General features: G+C 41.6%; 1 long non-coding RNA gene across 1 annotated transcript in view; it reads left to right on the top strand.

Moving 5' to 3' along the window:
- The first annotated feature begins 8,323 nt into the window (after window positions 1-8,323).
- LOC107079680 (uncharacterized) overlaps window positions 8,324-21,675 on the top strand; it is a 19,266-nt gene continuing 5,914 nt past the window's right edge. Inside the window, exons 1-3 of the long non-coding RNA XR_001480614.2 lie at window positions 8,324-8,497; window positions 16,344-16,604; window positions 17,053-20,514. This is a non-coding gene — a long non-coding RNA (uncharacterized lncRNA). The remainder of the gene's footprint in view (window positions 8,498-16,343; window positions 16,605-17,052; window positions 20,515-21,675) is intronic.

Raw genomic sequence — 21,675 nt, 5'->3', positions numbered from 1 at the left:
ATAAGGGGTCCAAAAAGTCTGGCCTCTTCCTGCACTGTTGTTCCTGAACGTCACTAATTTCAAGATCTGTGATGTCCAGAGCGTTCTCAAACTCTTAATATTAGCCACCCCCCTCTCGTTAAACTCCACTTCGCTGGCACTGACACAGCTGTTGGTTTACTCAACAGTCATGGCACCCGCCAGAAGACGAAATCGACTGGCCTGTCTTTGTGCAAATCAGCTCCATGCTGTGCGTCACGGATGACCCAGAGAGACGTGCTGTTTCAGTAGAGATGCACACAGGCAGTTCCGGGAAAAGTCAAACAGAACACACAAACGCTTTAAAACTCCTCCGCGTATGGGCCCACACTGCGAAACTCTCCACCCGGCACAGGAGTTGGGAAGCAGACGTTCTGCCTCAAGTTGGATTGGCTTGTTTGTTGCATTTTAATGTTTTATTCGTCAGCAAATATAAAATTTTAAACGTCTCTGTTCGTAGCGTAATAAGATGTTACATATTATATGTGTTCTCTGACTTTTTAGAAGTCAGTCCTCAATATTTATGATTGTGGTCTTGTTGTCACTTTCCCCATTGATCCCTGTTTTCATTCTCAGCAACATCCCTGCATTCTGGTTGATGGTTGTTTTTTTATTGAAAATACTCCTACAGGCCAGAAATGCATTGTCTTTGAAGTGTCTCTAAAGCTCTGTTCAAGTTAAATCTGTGATTCTTTTCCCAAATTAAAAACGACCACCGACTGATTGCTTTTGGATTCAGGGTGTCAGCAGAAAAAAACAAAACAAACTACATACTGGAGGTCACCACAGCACGCGCTCCAAGCTGAAGAGTGCGCTGTCTCTCAGTGCCATAGAATCAAGTTCCCCCATCACGCACCCTGTCTTTTCAAGACCTTGCCACTCGTTCTTCATCTCGGATTTGAGTTCTGTCTGTCTCAAGTGTACACAAAGGGCTGTTTATGTTGTCTGTGGTGCTGTTTGAACATGACATAGCTGCAGCCCACAGCTGACTACGGAGGACAGCTTGATTAAGAGTGTATATTTTTGTGAGGGGAAGTTCATTCTACCCCACTCACAGACCATTGCATCTGCAGACTGATTCCGAACTGACCACCCGATCTATTGGGTGATGAAAACTTGAGGTCAAGGCAGTGAGGACTGGCAGTTGTGACCACTAAATGCTGACTGTATACTGTACCTCCCCCCACACAAGCTCCAGGACTGTGTAATGGTATCAGTATTTAGCAGGGTGCTGATTTTGTGGCAGGCTTGGGGAGCCACGTTGATCAGGCTAGGGGTATTTGTGGTGTCAACTGTGCTGACTGGGGCTGAGGTGGCACTCACACTTAAGAACAGCTTCTTAAATACGACTTAGAAATGGCGAGCACAGCACCTTTCCACAATATGCTTGTACGCACATGAGATTTTTGACTTGATTGCTGTTGCTTTTTTTAAAAAAAAAACCACCTACTCAGCAGAGTTCGTTACAAAAGCAACAGTAGGTAAAGACTGTGACTGAAGAGGAAAAACGTAAGACAGTCACGGAATTTCACTTAGACATGCACTTTTTACAATTGCCCCGATTCAAGGAAGAATATGAGGGGGACTTCAGGCAATTTGGTAGTTGAAAGCGGTCAACCTCAGTTAAGAGGCAAAATTGTTATTTATCATGTGTGGTACGTAACGTTTTTTTAAATGTTGCAGCTTGACCTTTAGGGTGCTGAGCTCAATAACCATGGGAAAGACTAAACTCTCTCTTATGACATAGGAATAGCCATCTGGCAATCAGGAGAGCTGAGCATCGAGTGATGAACTCTATCAGGATAATTGGTTATCATTACGTATTTCCTATTGATCTGATAACTACAGCACTACATACAGAATACTGTATATAAAGTAAAGGCTTCATATTTGCTGCTGTATCGAAGATCTGGGAGAAATTAAAGCTTAGCATAAAATGAATCAAGAGAAGTGAATCTGGTGATTAATTGAGTTGTTCAGTGCCAGTGAACAAGTACTGTACTTCTTATGGCAACTGCATGCCAACGGTGTCCTTTGTGGCACAGTGACCTCCAGCAGTCAAGGTGTGTTCAGCTGGAGACGACTGAAAAGTGATTCGAATACTAGCATTACTGGTGTAAGACAGTCACCTTGACAGGCACAGCTGTAGGTTGGTTTACTTCAGTACTATACTCTAGGGCTGTCGCCATGCTGGCAGAACAGCTGGCATTCACTTAGCACTAGTGCAGCTTGAGTTGGAATATTATGGCAAAAGAGGAGGAAATACAGCAGCCCAACACTATGGGCTTCTAGGGCACAGTGAGGCACAGTGCCAGCCTTTATCAACCAGAACCAGAGCAAGCCAGTACAATGCAAATGACTCACCCGCCTCCTACAACACACACAGGCCCTCACACTTCCTTCTGGCCTAAGTGCTTATTCGGCACTTTTCTTGTTTGCTTAATGCCAAGTTTTTCTTCTTCTTTTTCTGGCTGGCTGTTGTGAAAGACTCTCCCTGGATGCACGCGTGGGTTGAGAAAACAGCACTGCCAGAGGCTGAGCTCCCTCTCTTTCTTTCCCTCTCCTTCCTAAGCCAGGCGGCTGCCTTCTTTTTTGTTTGGGGTTTTCTGTGTGAAGACACGCCAAACGACTGACCTTTAACGGGGGCAGTTTATATCTGCCCTTTCCTGTTATTGCTGTGCAGCGTTGTTGATGTGTTTTTTGTTTTTCATCTACCCTAATCGGTGCGCTCTGTGCGGTTCACTCTTCCAGATGCCTCATGGCCACATGCAAGGAAAAAAGCCCTCTTTGCTCACATGGAGAAAAGCACAATGCTTCATTTACAGTCTTCACAGGGCTGTGCAACACTAATTACAGTCCCCGTCACAGTTTTTCATCATCCGTCCCAAAACAAGTTGAGGTCTTAAGCTAGCACAACACAACATTCATTCCATCTTAACTTCCTCTCTTAGAATGTCTGACAGGCTGATTTGAAAGTTAATTCTGCTTCTTTTTCCTTACAAATATGTGTAACATTAATTTTCCACCCCTGCAGATGTCCAGACAATCAGTCCAAGTCTTTTCTTAGTCTGTGTTACTCAGTTTACTAAGTTGCCCTAATTTCCCATTTCAAGCAGAACGATCCAAGGAGTCATACGCAGCAGGATAAGCTTAAATTAAGAATTGAAAAAGGAGTGTGAGACCATTGTAGCTCATAAAATGAAAACAAAAGGGTAACTGCTTTTCCATTTAAAAAGTAGCAGTTCACAATAAGTATAACATAAAGGGAAATCAGTAAACACATTTGATTGCATGTCACCATTTTGACCTAGAGCAGGAAATCACATCCACTCCTCTGCAGGGGAGATGACATCACTGGGTAGTGGACTGCTATACAAGCCATGTCCTTTCACAGAGACACACACCTCGGAGGGGAAAGGAAACCCTAAAGCTGGTGCGAGCCAGTCGCCAGCCAGCTCATTGTGTTCAGCTCTCTCTCCACAAACATGCGCAGCCCTCGGCTCACAAGCACAGACCCTCCTCCCAGCTAGGTCACGTGACAGGAAATGAGACGGTTATCGCTCGGGCTCATCTTGCAAAACCCACAGAGCAGGAAGCTGCGCTCCTCCGAGTGCGCTCGATAAAAGGCGGAGCGGGGTGGCAGAGACAGTGTGTGTGCTTGGCGGAGGGCAGTTTGAGTGGGCCGCCCTGCCCCTGCCAGCTGTGATTGGCCAGTGGGGGTCAGGCTGCGCTGTTGCTAAGGAGGAAGCATGGGAAAACCTCTCAACCCTCAGCAGCTGAGAGTGTTGCTCTTGCGTCGTTTTCATCTCCTCCACCCCGTTGGCCTTTGGCAGCCTACTCTTTCTCACACTGCCACTAACCTTTCCGAGTGCGGCCTTCCTGTCCCGGAGAAAATAAGCTTTGTGGTTTCTGAAACAGCAGCGCAACTGTGCAGCAGCTTTGAGGCAGCAGATGCATGCTCTGCTGAGCGCACTTTGCCTCAGACCTGTGGTGGGACTGGCTCGTCACCCTTCAGAAGGGGTACAGTATGTAAACATGTGCTTGTGGAGAGCAGCTCCTTGCTGTGTTAGGTGATGGCAGCTACAGTTCTCAGACTCCTTTAAAGGAAAGTGAAAGAATGAAAAAGAGATCACTGGGTATGGTTCAACCACACATTCAACAGCAGATAGGATTGTTTTAACTCGTGGTTTGCTATTGTGATGGTGGGCCGGTTTCCTTTCATGGGCCACGATCAAACACGACTCTTTATCATGTGGCTCTGGCCTCTTCCATCATCAATGATCATCACTGACCGAAGCAAATGACAATTGCCATTCCACTGAGCACTGCGTTTCAGACAGGTCTTTAAAACATTCTTGTTTGAATAAAACAGAGCTGTTTTCATCAGCACAGAGGAATCTTGCAGGTATAGGTAATCCATTATGAACTAGTTAATGATTAACTAATTAACTAGAAGTCAACTAGACTATTATCTCATACTCTACAAAAAGTATTGTGTTCTTCCCACATTATGTTCAAGTGGGTGAATAGCAAAAACACTTTTGAACACAAAAGAGCCATTGGCTTACAGAATTGCAAATGAAAAAACTGGTTAGCTTTTAACCTAACATGGATTAGGTATTGTAATTCATGGATTCTGGCCATGTCATTTCCCTGCAAAGCTTGAAACTTAGAGCACCTGGAAGAGTAACTTCACAAGGGGAAGTGTTGTTCGAGCTCCTATGCACAGACACATACTGTATGGGAGGTTCAAAGAGGAATTTCACCAATACCTAGGTGCCCCTGTATCTGTCCCTCTCACAGACCAGTTTTATGTTTTCCCTGCAGTTTGAGACACAATTTGAAGTGCTGCAGCATTCCTGGAAATGATCAGAGGCCAGTTTCCAGCAGCTCCTTCCTTGAAGGAGATTGAAAGCAGGTGCCAGCACAAGCTTCAGTCCTACTGGGACTAAAGAGTAATAATGGGAGTATCTTTCTTGGGCAGGGAAAAAAATGATATTTTTGGTTTCCTCCAGGCCAGCTCTGGTGTGGGTGACCTTCACCAATTGAGCCACTAGGGGCACCTGCAACACTTGAATTATTCCCCAGCACAATTAATTCCTTATTTACCGGCATGTCATAATACTGTTAAAAGGCTTCACCTTGTTCAGAATGTTACCAGGTTACAGACCCTCTCTATAACCTACATGCTGAGCTCTTGTTACTTGTGAGTTTTCAAATTGCCTGTCAGGCAGTCATAATAATCTTTAATTTCACAGGAGTTAAATCAGGAGCCTCAGAAGTCACTCCACTCATTGAGTTTCCACTCATTGACAGAGATCTGAAAATGCAGATTTACTGGTGGAATTGTATCTGTTTTTAGGACTCCACATCAGAAATGCTGAGAAACTAGATACTTTATTTTAATTTTCCAGTTTACATTGAAAAATACAATACAATACACTCAAGAGTGTTTTGCATAATGACCAGATCTGCATTTGCTCAGGTTTTGCTTTTCTGGGAGGCTGTGATATGAATGAAGCTTTAGAAGAAGTTTGTGTATCTCATGCAGGGTTAAATCCATTTGAAAATCAGTGAAATACAAGCGAAAGACAATCAATTTAGTGTTTCCTTTCCTCGTTAAACAATCAAAAACTGTGGTATTGAATCACCTACAGTTACCACGAACAGTAAAGTAAAGCATAGTCCCACTGCTGCCTTTGTCTGCTGTGTCGTTGGGGTTAAGTGTGCAGTAATTGTCTTTTAAATGCCCTGCGGTTTTGAGTTTCAGTGGAGTGATGTCACCACAGACCTCTTTCAGCCTTAAAATAGGTATTTAAAAAACAGGGAAATTTCTGCTGGGCTCGGATTGGTCTGAGATAGCATTGTGTTTCCTCTGTCAACAGGCCAGAGATATGCCTAACGACAGGAGGACCAATCAGTGCAGCCCGTGAGGCAGGTGACACTGTGGTGTGATGAAATGTGGAGGCTAACCCTTAAAATAACAGCGTCTATTGGGTAAAGCTATAGAGCAGGTTTCTTTAATTACCCGTCTTTCGTGTCTGCTGCAGAAAAACAGCACAGAGGACAGTTTACTTCTGGTTTTTCACACTAAGCCACATCCTTCGGCTCGTTTTCATTTGTAATCAAAACCTATTAAGGACAATAAAGCTTATTTTTATTACTAATACAATTAGTAACGATGAGCTTGTTATACAAATTAAGTTTTGGTTACATTTTGGTTACATTTATTTTACAGACATCAGTTAATTTATTTTTGGTTTATATCAATCCCCAGAATGCTTCTGGTGTTCCACAACAACCCTCTCCCCTTTAAGAAGAGTCACAAAGATGTGCACCTCCACATCTGCACAAAGATAAGATAACTACTTACACAAGATTGATCTCAAACGCTTAGAATTGTACAAAACGGTTTTGCAGAAAAAGGTTCCCTACTTTCCTACTGTGCAAAATGTGGTTCTATTTCTCTTCTGATACAGTTGGAGTCAAGATAAAGTTTCAGTGCTTGCTTAATTTTGTTGTCACATTCAGTTACTCTGTGTGCTTTTAGTTTTATCCCGAAAGGTCTTCTCGTTACAGTGGCATGCTATGGACATAACAATAGCAGAGCACAGAGAAATCATTGTGGAGCAAGATACAAACTCCAGAATAGAGCAAAGATAGCCAAGTAAAACTGAAGGACAAGCTGCAAAAACACCTTGCGCATTAACTGCAGCGAACTTTCTGAAAGGGGTTCCCCTTATCGTCTGAACTTTCAGAAATACCCACAATCTGGCGCTATCTGAAAAATGCTGCACAGGCCTGCAAGCAAGCAGACCTCTGCCCCTCTGAGGTATTCCAGAGCCCGGACACTGCATCTGTCTGAAGCCGGGGACAAGGAGATATACCACAGATGCCAGCAGCAGTGACAACGCTCAAATGCAAACCTGCAGAGGGCTTAAAAAATAGCAGTGCGGAGGCCAGAGGAGGACAGGGTACACACACGTCATTCGTGCACCCCAATAGGCACGCTACAGTGTCCTTTTAAAAATCAAACACGTATTTCTATTCCAGACTTTGTGGGCAACCCTGTTTTTATTTCATGCTACACTCCAGTCAAATGAAACTCCACTAATCACATTTTTGAAAAAAATGTGCATTGTAGGGGCAAACTCACTCTGTTTATCCAGAGCAGCTATCGCTGTGGGGAGTCTTCCCAGATTTTAATCCCGAGGCCATGGGTAGTGAGACAAGCCCCCCTCCCCTCCCCCGACACACACACATGTGGTAGCGGTATGTGTGTTGTCCACGTCACTTTGTTTTTCAGAGCTGATATGGATATGCATCCTGCTGGATACTGGCCAGCCTGGGTTTATACAATGCGGTCAATGGGGATTTCATAGGGAAGGTCTGTTCACAAACCAGACGTCCTTGGCATCAAGTTGCAAGGCATTGGGGGAGCCTGCAGAGCAGCTCCTGCGGTGTACGGAGATAAGAGATGGAGTTGCTGGAGAGCCGATGCAGGAGATATCACACAAAAAGCCTTGTGTGAGAGCCACATTCCTCTGACACTGTACCCCAGTCTCTGTCCTCCCTGTCTCTTCCAGCCTGGCTGGCCTGTTCCCCAGCTAGGACACCAGTTCAGCAGCAGGGCTCCAGTCCCTCTTCTTGACAAAATCCCCGAGCTCTTTGTCATAAAGAAAAACGCTTTCAGGGTTTTTTTTTTAGCTAGAAATAGATTTATATGATTTTATGCAATCGATTTAAACAAATGTAATCAATTTAACAATTTAATGCATGGGTATATTTTATTCAAAATCTATTGCTTGGCCTGTTTCTAATTCTATGGCTCAGTTGCAATTTTATTTTTTTTGCCACCTGTGACATATTTCATTAAAACTCGAAGTCCCGGCTTCCCTAATTACACCTCCACCAGGAGGCTAGACGCACTGTCGCACAGAATGTGACGATTGGGTCAGAAGGTCAGTATGAAGAATTGAGAGAAAAAGCCAGTCCAGAGTTTTAGATGAAATGGCGGTTCTGTAATGATTGCAACTTCAAAGAGCTGTGGGTTTATCTGCACAGAAAGGGCTTTATACTCTCAAAGAAAGGCACAAGATTCTGCAGCTCCTGTCAAATCTAAATGCCGGCACTGTTGTCCTCCATATCCACTACAGCTAAGGGCTAACTGAGGGACCGAATTAAAAGTAATTAGAGAAAATAATGGCTTTGCTGGCACACCCCCGAGCAATTGTTCACCGTGCTTATTAATAGAAAACAGGTGACTAATTACAACAAACTCGCTGCAAATTAAAAGTGATTAAGAGCGGGATCTGCCGGGTTTCGCACCCTTATACTTTGTAAACAGGGTTTAGGTTTGGACTGCGCGGATTTCATGCTTATCTAGTGATTCAGCAAGCGACGATTCAGCGCCTGTAGCAGTTTCGTGCTCTTGCAGCAGAGTTTCAGCACACCTGGTGGCAAACGGCCAGCAGGCCAGGTAGGCGTTAACAAGAGGCATTTACCAGACTGACCTCCTCTGAGGTTGGGAACGAACTCTCACAGCTTTGCTGATCTAGACAAGGAGATTGAAGCGGTGTGGGTTACTGGTGTCGTTCTCTAATTATTTATTCGCTTCCCTGCTTCGGACTTACAAAGTGAAATTTCTTCTTAGCTTAATAACTGTGTCTTGTAGTATCTGATCTCATCTTCAAAAGACTATCACTTTTCACTTTTACGATAAATTAGGGAGGTATTTTAAACCGAAAAATATGCACGCGTGTCTTCAAGTGTACATTTATGTGATTTTGTTTTGCATACTTCATATATATGAAAAGAAAACGAAAAATGTGTCAGGCATGGTGCAATATTGGCCACTCTGAGAGAAATCTCTGTATTGAGCAACTGTACACGGGAAGGGAAAACCCTGTGTCGTTAACTTGCAATTCTGTTCTGACTGAGTCACATGCGTGCATCTGACAAGCTGCCCGAAGAAATTGCACCCCGCTTGCATTTGCAGTTTGAAAGATTTCTCCTTTTTTTTTTTTAGACGAGGATAGCTGGTTTCCATCTTGATCCTCCTGTCTTATTAATAAAAAAAAAATCTGTAGCAATACTTTAATCAACGCCACCCATCTGTTTCAGTTGCACAATCCAGTTTTCCGTTGAAAAGATTGACCATGATGTCCGATAAGTTTTTTTCCACGTTATCCCTTCTGCTTGCTTTCAGTCAGGAGTCTGGGAGGAGGGGATTGTGTATGTTTTGGTCGTCTTTCTTGGCGAAGGGAGAGGTAGCACCTTAGTGCCTTGCTGACAAAGTGATGGATGTTTGTTTTTATGAAGACCAGCTTTCGAGGGAAAGTCTCTGGACCGGGTTGGGCAGAGAAGTGAGGGCTGGAGGTGACTAGCGCTGTGCGGCGCTTTCCGAGAAGTCGAGGTTTGCTGTGAACTGGAGAGGCACAGTGCTATCGTGTCCTGTTTGCATTCTCCTGTCCTCTTCGTGAAAGAGGCGTCTGTTCAGCCCTGGAAATTCCCAAGGTCTTTTGCTTCTGCGTTTTATTTTTTTAACCCCTAAACCCCTTTGAAATCAAAATTAGTTCTTGACGTTTTTTAATCGAACGTACAACGATATTTATTCACCACACTTTCTACTTTTATATAGATAATTTCTAGGTTCTTAAATTCTGTGACTTTTATTGTGATACTTCCCCCCTTCCACCAGACCCTACTTTTATTTCTTATTTTCATTGTTTTGGTGTCTCATCTTATTTTGGCCTTGATATTATCCAGCATCATAGGATTAATTAGTTTGTTCTGCTAGTTACATTATACAGTGTATTTTCTCATTCTTAATATATTTCATGAAAACATTACCAATACATGTTTATTACACTGTATGGTATGAGTTTTCCAAAGATTGAAAATGAATATTTGTAAGTATTAGTTTGGCTGGACATCGGTAGTGATTGGGAGCCTATTGTGGTTGATTCTTGTTGACCCCTCTCAGTGCTTTTGCCTCCCTTGAAGTGCTTGCTTTCAATTAAAAGGGAAATCATGTCTATCTCTATGATCAAACTGTTTCATATTAACGGTACATCTTGCATGTTGTGACTTGTCTTTTAATATGAGAATTTTATGGGGTAATGAAAATGTTGGATAAAAATGAAATTGGTTTACAAAAGATGTGGTTTGTCTTTATATTATCATATATTCATATAGTAGAAATGTCATTTATACAGTATATATTAGCCTGGAACAAACAGTTTGGTTGTTCTGATTTAGTCTTCCAATATTCAATGTCTAAACTGACTTGAGCACAATTTAATCAATCTGGCAAAGTTTTGAAATGTGTTTTTTCTTTGCAGTCTGTAATCTGTGCACGAAAAATGGAGTAGGGGAGTGTTTGCAAACATCTGTACCTGGTAATGATGGTAAACAGCATATACTGTATTTTACCTTTCATTTTTTGCTTGCTTGTTTTTTTTTTAATGTCTGAATCCATAAAACATCTGTGAAAACCTTTTTTTTTCCCCCAGTTTTACACTGGCGCAGACTAGCTCTAACTAAAAACAATGTGAACAAACAGTGCTGAACTGCACTTCAAGTGGTCCATAGGGGACGTATGTTTTAATTTAAACAGTCTGGATTCTGGAAAACTTCTACAGCTCACAGCTTGCCCCAAGGCAGAGAGAATAAGCAGCAAACCTCTTATTTATTACTGTGTTCTCAGTCTCACAGTCAAGCTCTTCCACTTTAAAGACTCTTAATGGTGGAAATTTTGTATGGTGAGCGACTAAGTAAACAATATTTTCCATCTCCTCTGATTTTGAGCTCCTGGGAGATTATTGGAAAATTATCTGAGAAAGTCCTATGTTATTTATATCTTTTTAATAGTCCAAATTGTTTTTGGAGTCTTGCAGTTGACATTTTTGTGTTTGTTTACTGGAGCAAGCTAAATTGAAAGCTGTCAGGACAGACAACTAAATGTTGCTCTCAGTTTCATTTTTCAGTTTCATTTTTTTTTTGCTCATTTTATCATTCTTTAGTTATTAAAGTGCCACATCTAGAAATGTGTATTCCATTAAGATGTGCTTTCTTTATTGAAAATTGGAGGCACTTTGCACAAAGTGTTGTGGGTGTCTGGTGAAAGCTAGCCAGTCAAGCAGCTGAAGCAATTTGGAAACAGAATCAGTTTGGAAAGAATCTGGATAAAGCTCTTGGATCAATAAGCAACCAGCCACTAAACAAGTCCAATACTTAAAAGTCAACAACAATTCAGACGCAAATAGGTTCTTATGTTATATCTTACAGATTTGTTATGTAGCACCGATGTCCACCATGTTGCAGTATTCTGAGCTGTTCTGTCTCTTCTGCCTGCACAAAACTATTTCTGCTTACATGCATGGGATCCTTCATTTCTCTATCGGTTCATCTCCTTGCTTTTTCAATTGCAGAGATCAGAGAACAATGGAATCTTTATTTGCTCTCCTGGCAAATTTACTTAATGTACTAATACTATAACAGTGCTTGCATTAATGTTAAAGAGAACAACAAGCCAAAGAACTAGCACCAACAGCTACAAGAAACCAAATCGAGTAAAAACATGTGTGCTCCATTACAGTAATAATACTTCCTTGAATTTCTATAGAGCTTTTCATCTCTAGACATCTTTACAAATAGGAGGGGGCCCACTTGGCTCACTTTTGAAGTGCAGCCCTGTAGTAATAATGCACTGTAGTAAGTCTGCACCAGGAGCCCCACTGCACAGCTGGTCAGGTAAAGAAATGAAGCCTTGCTTCACCTATTGAACTAAAGAGAGACTTCACGAATGGCGTGTTATGCAAGCCCAGAGCGGAATTTAGTCAGAACAGGTGAATCAAACACGCACATGTTAGGTTAACAGTAATATTAACATTAATATTAACAATTTCCTGTGCGTTTAAAATGCATTTAAAATGGTAGAACAGGAGGCCCTTATTTACTCAAAGGGCGGTGGGGAGTATGGGACAAACTGCCCATCCATGTTATCGGCTTCCTTCAAAAAATAGCTGGGTGAGATCCTTGCTTCAGTTAGCTAGATTACTTTTTCTTTTAGTTTACATTACTTGTTGCTGTCTGGCTGTAAACATTTTTTTTTATATCCAGCCAAATGTACAATATTCTTTCTTTATAAATCAGGCACCAGTTTCTGCAGCACAGTGGACTGGGGGACTGATGAACGTGGTCAAAGACCTGCTTAACTCTTGGGTCAAGCCGTTCTGCATCAGCCCCGTTGGTCTTAGACGGACCACTGCTGGCAAATACTGTAACAAAGCTGAAGGAGCATGCCTTATTCAGGTACACATTCCAAAGAAACGACCGGGCAGTCTAAAGTGTTGCCATGTTACTTGGAAATAACTAATATACTAAAGGAGAGAGGTTTTTATAATCTGCTCCTCTTCCCTCCCTCCTTTAAAAGCACAAACTAGGCTCTTAGTTTATTTGTTAGTCATCAGGCCTGTAGAAGAAATGCTACAGTCAAAAAAACAAACAAAACGAGCTACAGGCACAGCCTAGTCTATAATACTTAAAACATTACACGCATGTTTCCTTTAAGGGTGTGTGTGGAGCCTCTTGGACGAAAACAACACGTCACTTGCTGAGAATGAGACAAGCGCTCCTCTTTGGAAAACATGCTTAAAAATACCCTTTGAAAGGCCGTGGTTAATTCTGAGATTTCATGCAGCTTTGCCAAGAGCTTTTTAAGCTCCTGAACATGAGAGATGAGATGAGGACTCTTGTACATGAACTATAGCATGGCAGTGAATATACAAACTGTCTGTACAGGATATGTTGTGGTAGTGATATCTACCTAAATCTAATAACGGCTGTAAACATTGGCTTTTTTATTTAAGCACCTTAAAGACTTCATGTGCTGAGAACACGAGTGACGCTTTATTGCTTCAGGGAACATTTTCAATGTTCTTAAATTAACATTTAAATGTGTTAGTCTTTTTAGGAGCCAGCATATGGCGTTAACTTGTGATGGAGCTCTTTGCTTTCACATGGAGTAAAACTGTAGTACCACTTCTTTGCATGAATAGGTTGTATATGCTACAAAATGATACAATGAAAGGTCAAAGGGAAACTGTTAATATTTTAAAATAGAAATTACTGCTTTGCATAAGTCTTATATACAGTATGTATGTTGTGAGCACCTGCAACTTACTCAAAGCCTCCAGTGTTTCCTATTGTTATACTACCTTTGACTATTAATGCATCTTAGGTTGGGTGAGAATAAAGAAAGCTGGTCATTTAGAAACTTTTATTCAAATTGGTCAGAATTATCAATCCCTTTTATCACAACAACCGTAGGTAAACTGTATAGGAGAAGTTAATATATATTATTTTAGTGGCTAATCCATCCCATTTATGAAATCTAATTTGACTCATTGTTGAGTGTTCATCATCATTGGCTGTTGTTCCTCTCTTGTAAAGAGCTTTTTTGCACTGTAAATCAATCAAGATTAACTTAACTTCATACCAAAATGATTGAAATCCTCAGTAATGATCAAAGCCTGTATTTGCATAAAGAAGGAAAGAATTGTTAGGGGCACAGACCAATGCAAAATGTCTAAGCCTTTTGTACAGCAGTATTTCTAATCATTTCACACATACTTTGCATTAACCCAGAAATCTAGCTAGTTATTCTCTGTATCTCTTAACTGTAGAGTAGCCTGATGTTTGTAACTCTGCCTTGCTTTGTCCCTGCTAGATTATAAAAGTGTTTTCTTTTCCATTTCCCTTGGGCAGGAATGATCTTTCAGTTAGTCTACTGTTCTGGCTCATTCAAGAAGCCTCAAAATGTGTCAAGGCAACATGGTTTCCAAAGCTTTTGTATAAATATGTTTGCACAAAAGAATTAAAATCCGCCTTGTATTATCTGTACAAGTGGGTAGTGGCTAGTGAAAACGAAGTATTCTTTGCTTCCGATTCAACAGTCTTAAAGGACGTGGGTAGGCCGAATTCATTGTGTATAATCTACCCCTTTATGCAGTGATCAGAATCCATTCTTTATGTAGATCCTCGTGACGGAAAGATTAGGATCTGGAGAGAAAAATGAAATCTGGCCTGTGCAAAAAGACAGAGGAAAGAAAAAAAAAACAGGAAGTTAGCATCCCCTTAGAAGCAGATCTGAGGTCTAAACTTAATGTCAGCAGACCTGTAAATTTACAGCTTTTGCATGATCTGGAGTTCTGCACAGTGTTTGGGCAGACTGTACAGTCCGTCTTCTGAAAGATCTGTCAACTGATATAATTATAAGCAGCGGAGTGAGCTGTATCAAAACACAAGGACGTGCTAAATAACTCACTCATGTCAAGACATTTCACTAGGACTCCAGGGACAAAAATTAACGTTTTGCCAACATAATTGTTAGACCACTGACAATTCATTTTGCATTGCTGCTTTGCTTTTAAGGAACATTTATATCAAAATGAAGGTATGAACTTAATCTGTTATATCAATATCATCATAATCCTGGGTAAAGTTTTAGATCATATTTACATCTGTAGCATTGCAGTACATGATAAATTAGAATACTATTATTCCTAACAACAAAATGTTACCATAAAACTGTTTGAGGTGATTTTAAATGTGATGTTGGGAGCTTCATTCTAAACTCAATGGCACAGGGATATTTTCTTACTATTGAAAAGGAAGCCTCTTTTGTGCATAATGGAAATGAAACAAGCATAAGGCTTAAGTATATAACAAAGGTTTCAAAAGGCTCCCACACTCCTTTGTGTAAAGAAGTCCCTCTTCCCGACCTTAAACACACTTCCTCATAGTTTCGTCTGCTCTGATTCACGTTTCACTGTTGTTTCACTGTTGATCCTGAAGAAGTCCTTGTGTTGACTTTGACAGCTGTGAACACTTGAATCAAGTCACATTGTGTTTGCTCTGTTAGCGAAAGATAAATAATTCCTCCCAGCTGTTGTTGCCTGGGGATGTACCTGTTCAGAATTCCCCCATTCCGGAATGTGTGTTTAACTCATCTCAGACCTGTAGCTGTTGATCTACAGCCTTTGCAGGCTGTATAATCCTCTGTTCATGGCACAAGCTAACCCATGTGGGCTTCAACTAAGGCTGAGTTCTCTGAGAAAGTCTCCATGCTGTCCACATGCAATTTTCAGTGGCGAAAACTCCCTGTCCTCACAAAACCGTAAAATCCTTGTCGGCAACTAGCAATTGTTTACACCAAAATGATTTTTTTTTCTTTTGGATTATTGCCAAACCAATGTCGGATAGCGTGATGTTGTTTTGGCCAGTAAGACAATCATCCAGCCTCCCTTTTTCAAGTGAGCATTCCCCTGGTTTTAGAAAACCATGCCCTTTTAGGTCTCTTTACAAATACTGGCCGGTTACAGACCTCTCGGTCAAAATGAAGTTGTCTGTGATCTAATTGGGTTACTGGACGAGCGATAACAGAAGTATTTCACGGTGAAGGTACAAGCCGCAGCAAAAGACTCTATCTCTTCCAAGACCCACAGAACAAACTAATCCGATTCCCTTCAGGGGGGATGTGGCTTATCGTTAGACTTAAAAATGTGAACATTCGATTTTTAAGTAGTGACATCCAGTAAGTGTCAGGTGTTTTGCGATCGCACATCTTCGTTTGTTTTTCCAAAACAAAAGAAGAAATGCCAAAGTACTGGATCAAAAAAAGCCACAGTTTTTTAACCTTTATGCCCTGAAAACGTACTTTAAAGCCATTGTAGGCTTTTGGGTCTTTTGGCGAGAATGAGGGAGGGGGGCAGGCAGAAAGCCTAACTTGATTTTGATGGGATCCTCTTAATACTGTACAAAATGATTAAGCTGGGCAGTGATTACCCTGGATACCAATCTAATGGTTTAAAATACCTTTTAGAAGATGTGCATTAGTGCCACTGGAAACAGTGTCCTAAATTGGCTCTTTTGACAGGTCAGAGATGAGAAATACACCCTAATGTGCTCTCCCCTCAGCTGAGTAGACAGTCTGTTCTGGTCCTTTGTCAAAGACGTGAATCGATACCGGGCCACTCCAGAACCAGCTGATCAGTATTGGATATTCTCCAATTACACTAACGAGTTGTGAAAACTATATACACACTCTGCTTCTACCACAGAGCCTCTGGTGATCTGATTTAGGAATGTGTCTTTTGCAGAGTATGACACGAGAAAGTGGGCAGATTTTTTGGCGTCTTTCTTCCCATCCTGGGTTCTTTTATACCAGAAACAATGGGGGTGGGGAACAAGTCGGCCCCAAGCATCTGCTAGTATCAGGTGACTGTTTTTCCTGGTTTTTACTTGTTTTCCTTCTCTTGCAGCGTGCAGAACAGACTTCGTCTGCCCTCGAAAGAAAACAAGCCTGCAAAAATAAATAATCTCATTGCAGCGCTCTTCGAGTATCGAGTTCCATGACCACAATTCACCCTCTGTCCTCACCGTCCCGAGAGCTCCGCGAGTCAATATTCTGCTCTCCTTTCTTTCCGAGAGACAGTCCGTCAACATCCTCGGATTGTCTGAAACTACAACAGACTAGTTTAGAGCCTGCACAGGGTTAAGCTGGAAAGATCCATTTAAAACGGGTAACTAACTTCAGAGGATGCTTTTGTCCAAAGTTTTGTGTGTGCAGTCGCCTATTTTTATGACCTACGGCTTTTGATACTAAGTAACACAGGTAAATAACCTTTCTCAAGGACATGTCACTGTTGGTGCTGTTAATAAAACATTTCTTTTATTGCTATTATTCATGAGATGTGTTTGTATATGCAAATAGTCTTACTATGTTCTCATGTAGTCTGAGACCAAAAAATCAGAATTCAATGTCATTGAAAATCCACCCCAGAAATGAAAGTCTACCCAAATGACTGTATAGTAACTAATACAACTTTTTATTTTGCCATGATGAGCTAAAACACACATGCAGTAACACTGGTACTGGTGTTTTCCTCAAGTTTGAGTGTGTCAGATCTGTAACGGAGACTTTTAAAAATGATGATAAAACAAAAGCTCTTCTTTCTTTACTTCCCCTAGGCTCAGTCTCCAGACTCCCGAGGATTGACGGTCAGGTCTCACGCCCCCTAATGGCCGGACGGGGAATTCCTGGAAGACAGCCAGGGGACTCCAAATTCAGCAAAACAAAATTCTTAAGAGCTGTACAACCCGGTTCAAAAGAAAAACGACCCCCGCATCCCCAGTGCTAATGCCTTCAAGTATGTGGTCCGGGTCACTGAATGTGCTGCGTGTTTTTGTTCGTTCAATGACTGAAACTGGATCACAAGATGGTGTTTTTAACGGTTTATTATCGTTATGAAACGAAAAAGGAAAACTTACATAAAAGTCACCCCCACAACGCTACCGTAATGGTCTTGAACTACCAAACTTTTCTTTGGGTTTCGTTCTCCGCTTTTGAGTATCTTCACTGAACTTGCCAGTTGATTTAATCGAAAATAAAGCATTTGCTCACTGTTGAACATTACAGAAAGGCCAAGCACAATGAAAAGGTGTTTGGCCAGATCTTCTTTCGTTTCTGCACTGCTTAGCCCGTAGTTAACGCATGGCGATCGGGTGGAGGTCAGATTGTAAAATCTCAGTTCTGCAATCTTCAGATAAAGACCCGCAATTCTGCGCGTATCCTGTATCCATCACTCCCTCTCATCTTCGCTGTGTAGTCGGTCCCAGGCTCTGTCAACTCTAGTGTCCCCAGCCAGGCGAAGCATCAAGTACGCTATTCTGCCTAGTCGTTTTGTCGTAGAGTTTGACTGAACTACAGTACTGAAATAAATTGTGTCCGTAATTTGGTTTAATTCCATGGTCTTGTTATAAGATTTTGATGAAAATCCAAATAAAGTTTTGTTTTAAAAATGGTAAATAAGGCAATGCACGTCGTGGGGAAAACATGTTTTTAAGCATTAGAGATGTGTTATGATAGATTACGTGGGAAAATAGATTATTTCGTTTGCAAAATTTATTCAGGCCTAAAAAAAGATATTTTCACAGAAAATGTGGTTGTGGAGACGGGCAGAGAAAGATTGCTGTGGAGTGATGAATAAGCAGTGAAATAAAACTGAGAGGCTTTCAGACCAGCAGGGCTCTTATTGGCCAGAATCCGCTCGTAATGTACTCAATTGGACTAGTTTATGGGCTAGAGAAGTGGTCATCTCTGCGAGGTGGGTAGTACAAGTTGTGCAGATGCAACAACGCGTCTTATAACCTTTTCTATTCAACAACTGAGAACAGCAGATTATATAAAACGTTTGAGTGGTAGTTAAACCAGATCTTTGTGCCGAAATTAAAACTTTGTTGATGTGATGTGGTGGATATGTGGCTCAAAATCAGACCCACAGTGTGGCTTTTCTTCAGCCTAGGAACACTGCTTGGCTCAGCTAATGCCCACTGTAGAAAACCTCCCAAAGTTGACTTACTGGACTATCAAAGAGCAGAACTCCAGTATGTTCAAAACCTCTTAATTAGTTCTTGCAAACTGCAAAACTGCAGACTGGCAACCTGTCGAATTTTGTACATTTCTAAAGATATTGCTCAAGGCTTCTAGTCCCTTGAAGAAAGTTTGTCCATTCTTCTTTTTGACATCTAGAAGAATGACATTCCTGCCTACATTCTCAGGTTGTCTGTTGGTCTCTTGCCTGCTCAGCAAGGCTCTCAACTGTGGGTGACAGGACCTTCTCCTGCCGTGCACAAGGACTGCAAAACAGTCTTCCCTGTGAGTTCAGGAATTCTGAGTCCATTTTCAAATTGTTTTTTTCCCCCGAGATTTTATTTTACAACACGATGGGCACTTTAGAAAATAAAGTTCATTGCTAATGCTGTAAAATCAGCCACCAAGAAGAGAATGAAGCAGATGCACTGCTTTTAAAATGCTGATCCTCTGTATTTGCCTGCAAAACATGCTTGACTGTAAGTTGCACTGTTGCACAGATCTTTTTAAGCAATATCTTTAAAACCGTGAGATCGAGCTGAATTCGTCTTCTTTATACAGACTTGACAAGCAACATTACTGTGAAAGAGGTGCATGCTTTCACACTGGAAAGAGCCTCTTGGTTTGCCCTAATGTTTATTGTGTGGCAACGAAGTGTGCGTCTGCCTTGGTGTGTCTCGGTACTCTGATGTGCACACGACTGTTCTTCTGAGTTGCTGGCAGGCTGCCAGAGCTGCAGATTAGCCGTCACGATTTCGAAGACATGTGGCGATTGCCGTGGGAGGGTCAAACTTTATTTTCCGAGATGAAGGGGCAAGCGCTGCGATTGGTGATTTGTTTGTTCTTTTGCTCCGAATCTCGGTTCGCTGTCTGTCGTGCAGTTATGCATTTGAGAAATTGCACAATAGCTGTTCATATCCAACAAAGAACATGTAGTACCCTGTAACTTGAAACCTAGGGAAGTTGTTTTGCTTGCCCCAGGCGACGCCCCATGCTCACAGTGTCTTTGCGATCAATGCAATTTTTGCAAAACATCAGCCAGATGAGATCAGTGAAACTCGGCATCTGGTGTAATGCGTTGGATAACATGCACTGCTTTCCTCTCTGCAAATCAGAACATGGTGTGAATCCCCAGGTGTATTGACTCATGTGGCTCTTCATTTCTCACTTACTGTTCCTATACAACAAAATGTCTACAACTACCTAGATTGTTTTAAAAAGACCATAATTTGCATCCAAGGCATTTTGCAGGCATTGTTTGGAAGCCATATAGTAATGGAGCATTTCGAGTCAATTGCTGAATGAAAACTAAGAACTCTCTAGTGAAATCTCTCCTTTTCTGAAATGCATCGTAATTTTGTGAACTGCTTGGCAGCTTAAGCATTTCATATTACTGCAACCTGAAAACATTTTTATACTGAAACATTGTTTTAGAGCCCGTTTAAGAAATAGAGGAAAAATCTCACAAAAAAAACACAGGATAAGCTCATTCCTAATTAAAGATCACGAGCCTTGATCATAGTAAAGATAAGTAAGGCGTAACACATTGTGCATTCAAATTGCAACATTTAGCACTGCATTATAGAAAAGGATAAATATGCAAATCTGTAGAATCTAAATAACAAAATTGACTGTTGCATAGCTTGATGCAGGCTTGTTGCTTCTGATTTTGTCATTGTTAGATTAGCAACAGTTCTTAAGTAAATGCAATAATAATTCCTAATCAGGTCGTGGGTGAACTCTGCTCCAAGAACATAACAACAGTGTTAATGTCAGAACAAAAAAAACAAGTTATTTAAAGCTCTTGCACATACAGCTAATCAGGCACGTTGCTCAGAAAAACCAGTTTGTCCACTTGGGATACATTGTACAACTACAATGACACAATGACATAGCAGCACAAATAAGATCTTGAACCTCTGGCCAAAACCCCAATATATTTTGGGTGACGGCAGGGTCCTGATCGCTTATGGCATTAGTTTCCAGTCATGGTCCTGAGGGAAACACGATCACTTCTTTTTCATGCCAGCTGAGCCCCCAGTTCTTTATCTAGACTAAAGGTGGTTCGTTTTTGGCTTGTTTTATATTGTGGTGATGATTCAGGTATCAAGAAATTCTGTAAATTGTTGCGCTTGTGAGTGGAAATATGACATTGTGCAATGACATTAGGATGTTTTTTATGAAATGCACGTAGTATTAAATGCTTTTCAGATGATTTTAAATAGTTCCTGTTACTTTGTTGTTGGTTTATTTTTAGTCTTTTGAGTGTTTAAAAGTGCACTGCATCTTAGGGTTAATCGATAATGGATCACTGTGTTTTGCAGTCACTTGACTGATGAGCCTGATTGATAGTGGCAATAGGAAACATCCAGTGTTATTTGTATTGCATTGTATAGCAAGCAAAGTAAATAAATTCATTGTCATAGAGGTGTAGTGCATAATTTACATTTTCATTTTTTTCCATTAAAAAGCCTGGTCTGTCTTGAAGCACTTTGAGGATACGGGGATGGACTGGTGACACTAAATATGATTTTATTGCACGAATGTAGCAGGAGGCATCCTGTCCTACTTCATCCACCAATATAGCACTGAATCGCTCTCTAAATAAGATGGTTAGAAAGGGTACCGTCCCCATCCCACTTGGTCTGTGTAGGGCCAATAGTTCCATTTGTGTGCTTCTAGATCAAATGAGAAGAAGACATCTGTTATTTGTGTAAGGAAATGGCATGCTTTTCAGCTGCTTCCTAAAAGCGCCATCCTGTTTTTCTGCTGCCCAGAATATTTTTGGGTACGACTTCGGAGAACACCCTTGGCACTCGACCGCAGCTGCTGCTAAAAGAGGCTGCTTGTCTGCCTGGCGTTCTCTGAAGTCCCAGAGCTTTCCATGAAGCGGGGCTGGAGGAGCAGCACACTGATCTCCCTCCCGGCTGGAGTCCACAAGGCACAGAGCCTCGGATGACCAGGCTCCTCGGCCCCGGCCTGGCCCAGCAGGGGGCAGAGAGCAGGAGGCAGCTTGTACTCGGGCTGATGGCGAGAATGGGGGTGGTGTTGAAATTATTTTGTTCTGAGATGCCGGTACAGGTTAAGAGAAAACCCATCAGCGTTCCTCATTATTTTTTCCCCAAATGGAGTTTATCACGGAGGATTAAGGCTGGATCCTAATCTCGCACTCTTCCTCTCACTCCTGTCTCACACCCAGGAAATCCCTTTGTGGGTCTTTC

This window comes from Lepisosteus oculatus, chromosome 29 (assembly GCF_040954835.1).
Source record: "Lepisosteus oculatus isolate fLepOcu1 chromosome 29, fLepOcu1.hap2, whole genome shotgun sequence".
Classification (NCBI taxonomy): domain Eukaryota; kingdom Metazoa; phylum Chordata; class Actinopteri; order Semionotiformes; family Lepisosteidae; genus Lepisosteus; species Lepisosteus oculatus.
This window is presented reverse-complemented; position numbering and strand designations above follow the sequence as displayed.